The sequence below is a fragment of the Lactuca virosa genome, chromosome 3 (assembly GCF_052849685.1).
Source record: "Lactuca virosa cultivar CGN04683 chromosome 3, Lactuca_virosa_CGN04683_v6, whole genome shotgun sequence".
NCBI lineage: Eukaryota > Viridiplantae > Streptophyta > Magnoliopsida > Asterales > Asteraceae > Lactuca > Lactuca virosa.
Genome location: NC_136428.1, coordinates 164,932,971 through 164,944,389, shown reverse-complemented (window position 1 = coordinate 164,944,389; position 11,419 = coordinate 164,932,971).

Genomic DNA, 11,419 nt, shown 5'->3' with positions numbered 1-11,419 from the left:
TAATCCCGAAATGGACGCATCGTAGTATACTACAAAATCCTCCATGCCGTCAGGTATGGTTAAGATCGGCACCTCGCAAAACCTCTGCCTTAAAGTCTCAAACATTGGCTGCTGCTCAGGCCCCCAACGAAATACGACGACCTTCTTTGTCAGCCGGTTCAAGGGTACTGCTATCTTGGATAAGTCCTGAATGAACCTCCGGTAATATCCTGCTAACCCTAGGAAACTCCGAATCTCGGATGGAGACTTCGGAACATCCCATCTCATCACGTCCTCAACTTTGGCCGGGTCAACCAAAATCCCGTTTTGCTTGAAAAGGTGCCCCAGAAACTGCACCTCGCGCAACCAAGACTGGAACTTGGAGAACTTCGCATACAAGCTCTCCCTCCTCAGGGTATTCAACACCTCCTGCAAGTGCTCCTCATGTTGCTCCTACGTCTTGGATTAAACCAAGATATCGTCAATGAATACTATCACAGACCGATCCAGCATCAGTCTGCAGAAGCGGTTCATGAGGTCCATGAACACGGCAGGAGCATTGGTGAGGCAGAAGGGCTTCACCACGAACTCGTAATGGCCATAGAGAGTCCGAAAAGTAGTCTTCTGCACATCCTCCTCTCTGACACGCATCTGGTGGTAGTCTGAATGCAAATGTATCTTGGAAAACCAAGATGCCCCCTGTAGCTGGTCAAAGAGATCATCAATCATCGGGAGTGGGTAACGGTTCTTCACCATTACCTTGTTCAGCTCCCGGTAATATATACGCATTCGATGCGACCCATCCTTATACTTCACAAACAGGATCAGGTTTCCCCAAGGCGAACTGCTCGGCCTGCTAAATCCCTTGTCTAACAGAACCTGTAGTTGTGTACACAACTCCTGCATCTCGGGAGGAGCCAACCGATATGGTGCCTTCGCTATCGGAGCCGCACCGGGGACTAGGTCGATCCGAAACTCCACCTGCCTCTCCGGAGGTATCCGAGGAAGCTCCTCTGGAAATACGTCTGGGTACTCTCGCACGACTGGCACATCACTCACGATCGCCTTACCCGCTTCCCGGGTATCCATAACGTAGGCGACGTACCCTGCGTAAACCTGCTGAAGGTAGCGCCTAGCCCTCGCTGTTGAGCACAAAGATGGTCCTCGCTGCGACCTCTCGCCCTGAATCACCAGCTCTCCCCTACTTGGGGTCCTGATATGCACTAGCTGCTGCGCACATTCGATCACCGCCCCATTAGGGCTCAACCAGTCCTTGCCTATGATAACCTTGTTCCCACGTAATGGAATGGGAACCAAGTCTACGAGGTAACGCTCGTCATATAACCTCAACACGCGGTCTCTGAAAACCTCTGATGCTCGGACAGATCGGTCGCCAGCAATCTCAACCTCTAAAGGATAGTCTAACATGCCTGAAGCCTCAGAAAACTTCTTGCTAAGCGCAAGAGCGACAAACGATCGGGTAGCCCCCGAGTCGAATAACACCTGAATTGGGATGTCGTTCACATGGAACGATCCTAAATATAACACATAAACATAGTACATAAATATCATAATCGATATGTAATAAGAGTTAGGGAGAAGAAAACATACCCGTCACTACATCAGGTGCGACACGCGCCTCCTCGGCGGTCAGCTGGATGGCTCGGCTTCTCACTACGGGAGCATCTCTCTTGCCCTGTCGGCCATTCGTAATCCGCAGGGTCGTTGGAGCTGGGGCCGCCACTAGCGCCGCTGCTGTCAATCTAGGGAAGTTGGCTTTTTTATGGCCTTTCTGATTGCAATGAAAGCAAATTAGGTATGATGTCAGGAAAGTGGGGTAGGGGCTATACAATCCCTGCCCAAGTACCCAGTCTTGCCGCACTTGTAGCAGCCCGATGACCCTAGTGTACAAACTCCCTCGTGTGGCCTGCCGTATTTACTACAACGACTCCGATCCGGCTAGCCCTTCGACTTCGAGTCGATTCCCTTGAGTTTCTTCCCTGAAACCCCAATACCCTGCTCAGTCTCCGCCTTCCTCTTCCGAATGTGCTCAATGTCAATCTCCCTCTCCCTCGCCCTCGCAATCATGTCATCCAATGTCAGGCATGCCGAGTAGGTGACATGTTTCCGAATGTTAACTCTCAACATGACGTGGTAACGAGTCTTCCGCATCTCCTCGTCCCCTGCATACTGAGGTACCAATAAGGCCCTCTCCCTGAACTTGACGATAATCTCCGCCACCGACTCTGTCGTCTGCCTCATATCCATAAAGTCACTGGCCAGTTGCTGAAGCTCCACAGCCGGCGCAAACTCAGCCCTAAACCTGGTCACAAAGTCTGACCAAGTCATGGCCTCAATGGCTGGGGCTCCCAGCGAATCACTAACTGTCTCCCACCAATCTCTAGCTCTGTCCCTCAAACACCCTGCAGCATACCAGACCTTCGACCCCTTAGGGCAGAAGCTCGTCAACTGAGCAGGCTCCATGTCTGCAATCCATCTCCTAGCAATAATGGGGTCCTTCACCCTGTGGAAGTCTGGTGCACCACATCCCCTGAAGTTCTTGAAAGAGAGTGTGCATGCCCTGACTGAGTGGCAGCCACGTCACTCCGAAATGCCCTGAGGCGATCCTCCATCAGCTCGATAAACCATTCCTTGATCCACCCGAAAATCACAGGAGTCGACTCAAGGATGCCTCTCGTGATCTCAGAAGCAATGAACCCACGTAGTCCCTCATCGACTGGCTCGGCACCTGATCCCGAACCTGATTCTGAACCTGATCCTAACCCTGAACCACCCCCTCCGTGTCGGGTAATCACCACCATTCTAAAACAAAACACATAACCGTCACGGTGATACATAACCTCAAGAGGTCTCACACATTCTACAAGCTCCCTAGTTCTATCTCAACCCTCCTTGACTCGAGTATGGATCCTCTGCTTTCAGTAGTACGGGCCCATACTACCTTCCACATCTATCCGTACTTTCCTCAAGGATTGCCTTGACTTCACCAAGTCCCTTCTACTACTACTGCTCTCTGCACAAATCTCATCCAAGGCTTACCCTAGGGTAACTCTCCGACCTACTCTCCGCAATCAGCTGCATAAGGAATTCATGCCACCTTTACCTAACTAGTTTTCGAATACCACTACATATCACTAAGACCAGATAATTCTTCGAACGAAAGATCCTACCCTACAACGGTTGGACTCAAACAAGAGATGCGCAATAGGGCTAGACCTAACCTTCTGAAATTATTTAGTCCTCGCAATATGTAACTTAACGTATTAGTTTAGTAGTTAGCTAAAGATAACTAGAACTCCTAAAAGCACAAAGCAAGCAGCATTTGAGCATTGAGTAACCATACAAAACATATCCTATTCAGACCATCATATTACCGACTAATCAATTCTAGCATGTAATTCAATAAGCACATATAGCAGGCAGATAGAGCATCTTCCTAGATCTTTAGCCCTAATCTAGCATGTAGTTCTCATACATATACAGTAGGCATATAAGGCATCATTCCTAGATCATTAGCCTTAATCTATCATGCAGTTCTGATAATCATATCATAACATAACATGTATGGGTATCTTAGGGAAAAATTACTTGACCTCGTCCGGTTGCACGCATCACACACCTTGTTCTTTCTCAAAACTCCTTATTTGAAGTTTTAGAAAACCTATTTTCTTGTAAAAATCTTTCAAACCCTCGATTTGACTTCAAACACCCCCGAAGGTGTGTCCGAATCCCTCAAACCAAGGCTCTGATACCAACTTGTAACATCCCGACTTTCGAGACCAAAAATTCCATTTTGATATAACGATTTAGAAACACATTTATAGGAAACATCATCGAGTCATATCATTTCATAAAACCATTGTCACATGTCTGAAATCCATCTCATAAAATAGTAACAATGTTAGAGTACAATCCCAAAATCTCATAATGCGGAAATCCTGTGTGTGTGTGTGATGCGCTGCTACCGTGCCGACTCCTTCCCCTTCGATGAAGAGGTACCTGAAAACAAAACTGAAAATTGTAAGCACAAAGCTTAGTGAGTTCCCCCATCATACCTCATACCATATAACAAACATACTGCCGGGTAATTTTGGGGTGCCCGACCTACCCTGCCAGTCCATTCTGGGTGCCCGACTTACCCTACCAAGCCATTCTGGGGTGCCCGACCTACCCTCCGATTTATATCAACCGGCTACGGGGACTATTTCATCCCTACTACTACCATATAACATCATATCACAAAACATACTGCCATGCAATTCTGGGGTGCCCGACCTACCCTTCGGTATGACAACCCGAAATTTCTATCTTGTACAGTTATTCAAATCAATAAAGGTCAGACTCGTTTTTGCTATCTTCTAGCATTGTTTAGAGCCAAATAGACTGTTCTAAGCCTAGTACCTTCAAAGTTAGGGTTTAGAATTGGGTTGCACAAGTTCACCACTTCCCAAAATGGCCAAACACTCCAACATGAGGAGTGTACAGCCGTACACTTGGTTGTGCGGCCGTACACCCCCTTTCAGGCCGTACACTCTGATGTACAAATGAGAGACTTGGCCTTCATTTACCTCTTTTCACACTCCTAAGCCAAGAAATCGTTTCTCTCCCAGCTACCATCCAATTTTCCACCTAGTTCATCAAGATTGTAAGTGTTTTTTCGCTTGATTTGTTGATTCCTTTCACTATCTAGTATGGATCATTGATGTCATCCATGAAATCACTTCATTTTGGTAGATCTTCAAGTGTTCTTCAGTTTCACCAAGAACACCAAGAACACCTACTAAGTTCTTGGACCTCAAACACCCCTAAAGGCTTCTATATCGTAAGTACCACTTCCTATGCTTGTTACTTACTAGTTATGCTCCTTAGAAATCGTCCAAACCATGATCATCAAGGAGTGTACGGCCATACACACCCCATGTGGCCGTACACCCCTTTGTTTAGAGCATATTGGCCTCAAACTCATGTTCTATGCTAGCACATGATCAAGAACACTTAGGGGATGCAAGATATAGCCTTGAAGCACACTTTTTGACCATTTCTTCAAGGAGTGTACGACCGTACACTCCATGGCCACACACACCAGGCCGTACACCCAAGTGGCTGTACACCTGGTGGCCGTACACACACTTGTGTGGCCGTACACCCATTAGATGCAACCCTTCGTACTTCTAACACTTCAATCTAGGTGTTTCCTAAGTCCTACGGTGTTTTCCTTACATGATTAGTTGTATAAACTCTAATTATATACATATATGTGTCATTATATGCTTATTAGGATCCGTTGTGCTCAAGTCTTCACTTGACACTTAGCATCCTTCAAACCGATCTTTCATTCGTATCACTCACTGCAGGTGAGTTCATACCCCTTAACTTATCTTTTAAATTATTTTAAATGCTTTTATGGGGGGGGGAATACAAGTAGAACTATTACAATTATTATATCAATCACATGTGATTAATAACTATCAAACATATAGATTTCTTATACTTCAAACTGTGATTTCAAACAAATTGCTTAAATCGTTTTACAAACTCTTTATATATACAAAACTCTTTATCAAACTCTTTAAAACTTATACTTTGTCAAAGCATGTATATATGTATATAGTTATATAAGTAGGATTGAAGGGACTTATGACTGATAACTCGCCTTATTTCATGTTCCTTGTTTGGTTGTGGACTTAGGGTATCGGTTGTTTGTCTGAAGGTCGTTTGAATCTTAGTTATATATTATGCATACGTATATAGATATAAAAGTTCTTCGTTCAGTTCAATCCCTTTGGGTAGCAAAGGTATACAAACATGTTCATTCATATAAACAACATTTCTAGTAAACTATAATAGGTATAGTTTAGGAAGTCACTAATACTATTTCTAGAACAATGAAACATACAAGAGTCAGTTCATACATGAGTCAGTTCAAACATACTATAAAGAGAAACAGATAGAGCATAATATAACGAGAGACATTACTCACTATAAAGAGAAACAGTACATACTATAACGAGAAACAATACATACTACACACTATACACTAGAGAACGTACTATATACTAGATGTTGGGTATAATAGTGTTGCGTCTTTGGGCTCGGTCCTTAGCCCAGTTTTGTTATCCGGTTTGGGCCTGTTCAACCGTGTTTGTTTTATTAGGGTTTAGTATTTAAGGTGTGTGCATGCATCCTTTGTTGTTAGCGCTTTTAATTATTATTCACATAATTGTACTAAAAACCCTAGCTCGCCTCTACAGTGGAAGTTCATAATCGAGCTCTGCTGAGGCGTGACTGCATTTGAATCATTAAGGATTACTTGATTCTATATCATGTTGATTATGTTTGTTTGCTTTTATTGTTTAACCTGTTGAAGATCTAATAGATCTAAGAGTTTTTCTACTCATCAATTGGTATCAGAGCAGGAGACTGTGTAATTCATACAAATCTCTTCTGTTGAAGAAGATCTTAGGGTTTTCCGCTTTGATTGATATTGTTAGAGCCGTCATTTACTATTGACATAGTTCTTTAAATATTCGATCTTACCCTAACGTTATTTACAAGTCTGATCTTAAGCAGGTTTTTGAACAAACATCGTCATGTCTATGGATGATTCTCAGTCTAACCCAATCAATATCTCCAATAGCATAGGATCGACGACAAGGATTCCTATATTGTACACTCAAGATTATGAGGTCTGGACTCATCACTTTGAAGATTACGTAAGTGGCTCAGAAGACAATGGAAACTTAATCTGGGAGGCGATTACTGTAGGTCCATTCGTTCACTCAAAATCTTCAAGAGTTGTTAAAACTCAAAAAGAGTACAATCAACTCATCAGTGATGTGAAAGATATTCCCTAAAATGAGAAGGAAAAGTTTCAGTGCAACATCAAAGCTTTGAGAATGATCGGGTTTGCTTTGCAATCGGACACGTTTCTGTTAGTAAGCTCATGCACAACGGCAAAAGAAATATGGAACAGATTGAAGGAATTGTATTCTACGGATGAAGATCTTGAGCATTCAATCCAAACATTGTTGCTCTCAGAATTTGGTGACTTCAAGCAGAAGCCAGAAGAGAAGCTTATTCAAACCTTCGATCGCTTCAATCATCTCCTTAGTAGGATGATAAAGCATGGGATTGAAAGGAAAATCATTGAACAGAGGGTGACATTCATGAATGGCCTTAGACCCGAATGGATGGCTGTGGTGCCTACTGTGAAGACTCATGAACAATTCAAGAATTATTCTCCAGCGAAACTGGTGGGAATATTAAAGTCACATGAGAGTGCCTTGACTAAAGAAACAAATGTGGTTTCTAGCATGGGTTCCTTGGCCCTAATCTCCCAAGGAAATACTGATGCTGAAGAAGAAGAAGATTTGAATCTCTCTGAATATAATCTAACAAATGAAGAGTATGCTCTGATGGTGTCAAATCCCAAGAAGTTCATCAAAAGAAGGTTCCCAACAAATAAGAACCGAAACTGGCAAGGTAGCTATAGTGTTGAGAAAGCAAAGGAGGAACCGAAGAGTGTTTCTCAAACTGAAGAACCAAAGAAGGAAGTAAAACTTGGAGGTGACTCAGGGATTAATTGTCACTACTATGGAGGCAAAAATCACTTCGCCAGAGATTGTATGCTGAGAAAGATGTCAGAAAAGAATGAAGATGAGGACGAGGAAGCGAACCTCACATGACGATTGGAAGAAATCAAAAAGAAGAAAGCTGGATCTAATAACACTATGAATGCTCTTATTGTGCAGGGAAATATTGTTGACGATGAGTTCGGAGGTGTTGAAATTTGGTCCACTGATTCAGAAGATGAAGAAGTGAGGAAGCCTACTCATGGCAGGGCTTTTTTGGTAAAAGAAGAGGATGTTGCAGGAAAGTGTTTAATGGTGACTTCTGGGGTGTCACAAAAGCGAGGCTATGCCACTGATGGAGAACTGGATGAAGCGAAGGAGCGTGAAGACAGGTGTTTTGCAGCGAAACCTGTCAGTGATCAGATCAACGAATGTGATGAGTTGATTAATAAGGTACAATCTATTTTTGTTTCCTTACAAATTCCCATCTCAAACTATGAAAAAGAACTAAATGGATTAAAATCAAAATTTTCTAGTTTAAGTGGCAGTTTAACTCAAACTCGCGTCACAAACTCTAACCTAACTGATCAAATCAGCAGGGTATCATCAAAGAGTGAAGAGAGGCGTATGTGGATTGAGCAGAAGGAGAAGGAGTTGATTAGGTCTAGGGATGAAACAATTTATTTGCAAAGAGATAATTTGAAGCTTTTGAAACAACAAAATGTTTTTTGTTTAATTGCTAAACGGTTATATACCAATATTACTCAATTGCATCTTGATTGTGAAATAGGGAAGAAGATACATCGTATGATTTTACCCTTCCTTGAGTTAAAGGAGGACGAAATCGATGCCGATGCATATAACTGTGAAAACGTTATTTCTTCTGATGATATTTCTCCTGCTTACAAAATTGGTCTTGACAAAATAGAGTCCTTCATTAAGTCAAAAGACCATAAGGACATGCTCAAAAATTTGTTGGATGAAAATGACAAATTAAAGATCAAAACTGAAACTGTACAGAAATTTGACTCCTTGAATGCCAATTTGAGTTCAGAAAATAAAATTGATTTTGAAAACACTTCTGAATTCAATGAGGATGATGATATGAGTGTAATATCTATAGAAGATGAGGTGGAATGTTCTGAGTTTGTCAAAAGCGAACCCGAAACCAATAAAAATCTTATTTCTGAAAATTCTGTTGAGTTCGCTTGTTTATCCAAAGACAAAACAAAAGTCCTTAAGGAAAAGGCTGTTGTATATCAAAAATTCCAAACGACTCCAAATCAAGTTTATGCAGTTCATGGAGTTACTCAGCAACAGACAGCCGAACTGACAGCATTAGTAGCAGAAGATAATGCTGATGGCTGTGATGAGTTTTTCCGGTCAGCACCTATTGATAACGTCGATGAAACGAAAGGTCTGTCTCAGAAAACATCATGGAGAGTAAAAGGAAGATATGTGCCAGAACCGCTCAATGATCCAACACGTTTTGATGTGCCCAGTACAAGTGGTACCAAAAGTGCTTCAGGTGAACCGGTCATGGTGTCAAGCAAAACATCTTTGCTAAAGAGCGAAACTCATGCTCAAAGACCGATGAAAAAGGCCAACATCCACAAAACTCCAAAACAGGTGTTAGACCGAAAACATCAACGAAATTTGAGGTACAAGAAGAATCTCACTGAAAGGAAACAGTTCTGGGGATCTCAAAATCCTAATTACGTTCGCTATGAAAAACCCTCCAAGCCAAAGGAAGAAGCAAAAGCAAACTTAGCTGCTTGCGCCCAACATAATGAAAACAACCGAAAGAAGAGTTTCGGTCCTCAGAATCAAAACAACCGAAAATAGAGTTTCGGTCTACAAAGGTACAGCAATAAAAATAGGAGTTTCACTCCGCAGACAGACGACAACCGAAAACGAAGCTTCGGTCATCAACATGAGAGAAACCAAAAGGGCGGTTTCGGTCCTAGACCAACCAAAGAGAGTAACCGAAGGGAAAGTAGTTTCGGTTCTCAACCAAGTTAGAGCAATAACCGAAAGATTAACTCTGCTCCCAACTCTCATCTTTCTGATTGTCACTCTCACTCACAGAATGATCAAAAGGGAAAAGGAAAGCTCTTTCCGGAAGACGAAAAGAAGACGTCGTTTAAAACTAATTTCGAGAACCGAAAGTTTGCCAACGTCAAATTCTCAAATACTAAAACTAAACCTAAAGCACTCAAATCAGATAAAATCAAAGTTTTCACCTTAAAAAGAAAAGATGAAACAACCTTAATAAAAAGGATCTTTTTAGTTGATGTTTCTCTTACAATTCCTTGTTCTGTAAAAGGTTCACAAGGACCCAAGAAACTTTGGGTTCCTAAATCTGCTTAATTTTTGCAGGTAATTCGTGACGAGCAGTTTGACGATGAATGGTACATAGACAGTGGCTGCTCGCGTCACTTGACAGGAAGAAGGGAAGAACTGAGGGAGTTTCGGTCATTAACAAATGGTGGAAGTGTCAAGTATGGTAATAATTATTTTGGCAAGATTAAAGGTTATGGTATGATAACCAATGGGGAGTTCTCGATAAGAAAAGTGACATACGTTGAAGGCTTACAACACAACCTCATCAGTGTTTCTCAACTGGTAGTTCGTACCGGGTTAAAAGTTTCGTTCGATGGCGATGGCTCAGAGATTGTTGAAAAGAAGACGTACAATATTCTGCTGAAATCAAAGCGAAAAGGAGAGATGTACCCTCTGAATCTCAATCCCATACGAGGGAAACCATCAATTTGCTTACTAACGAAGGCTCAGTCAAGCGAAAGCTGGCTTTGGCACCGAAGACTCCCCCATCTCAATTTTAAAGACATAAACAAACTGGTGCTTGGAGATCATGTTCGAGGTCTTCCTGATCTAAAGTTCGATAAAGAGCACATGTGTGCTGCATGTGAAATGGGAAAGCAAAGTCAACAGAGTCATCCTTCTCGAGTCAATACGAAAATTATTGAACCACTTGAATTACTTCACATTGATTTATGTGGTCCATCTTCAATCGAAAGTATTGGCGGTAACAAGTATATACTTGTCATAGTGGATGACTTCTCTCGGTTTACTTGGGTGTTCTTTTTGAAGCAAAAATCAGAGGCCACTCCCAAGCTTAAACTCTTTATCAAGCAGATAGAAGTTCAACTATGGAAGATAGTTCGAAATATAAGGAGCGACAACGGGTTGGAGTTCAAGAACAAAGACTTTGAAGATTTTCTTGCAGAGAAGGGAACAACTCACAACTTCTCGGCTCCATATACTCCACAACAGAATGGAATTGTCGAAAGGCGAAACCGATCTTTGTGTGAAGCAGCCCGAACCATGCTGAGCTTCGCTTCTCTACCTCTATATTTTTGGGTTGATGCCATTGCTGCTGCATGCTTTACACAGAACATATCTTATCTCAACAAACGTTTCTCCATCACTCCTTATGAGATCTTGAACAACTGAAAGCCTAACGTAAAGTTTTTTCACGTGTTCGGTTCGAGATGCTTCATCTTCAATTCAAAGGAGCACCGAAACAAGTTTGATGACAAAGAAGACGAAGGAATCTTTCTGGGTTATTCCTTAACCTCCAAAGCATATCGGGTTCTCAACAAGGGTTCAAATAAAATAGAGGAGACGTATTATGTTACCTTCGATGATAACTACGTCAAGAAACTGAAGACAACCGAAGGCTCTGTGGAGGAAATATTTCCAAAATCTGGTCAAGTTACGGTACCAATTTCAAACCTCTTTGAGCAATACATGCTGCTATTTGATGAACCAGAAAAGGCTATTCTCTCTGAATCTCAAGTTGCAGACTACAAGGTAGATAACTTGAA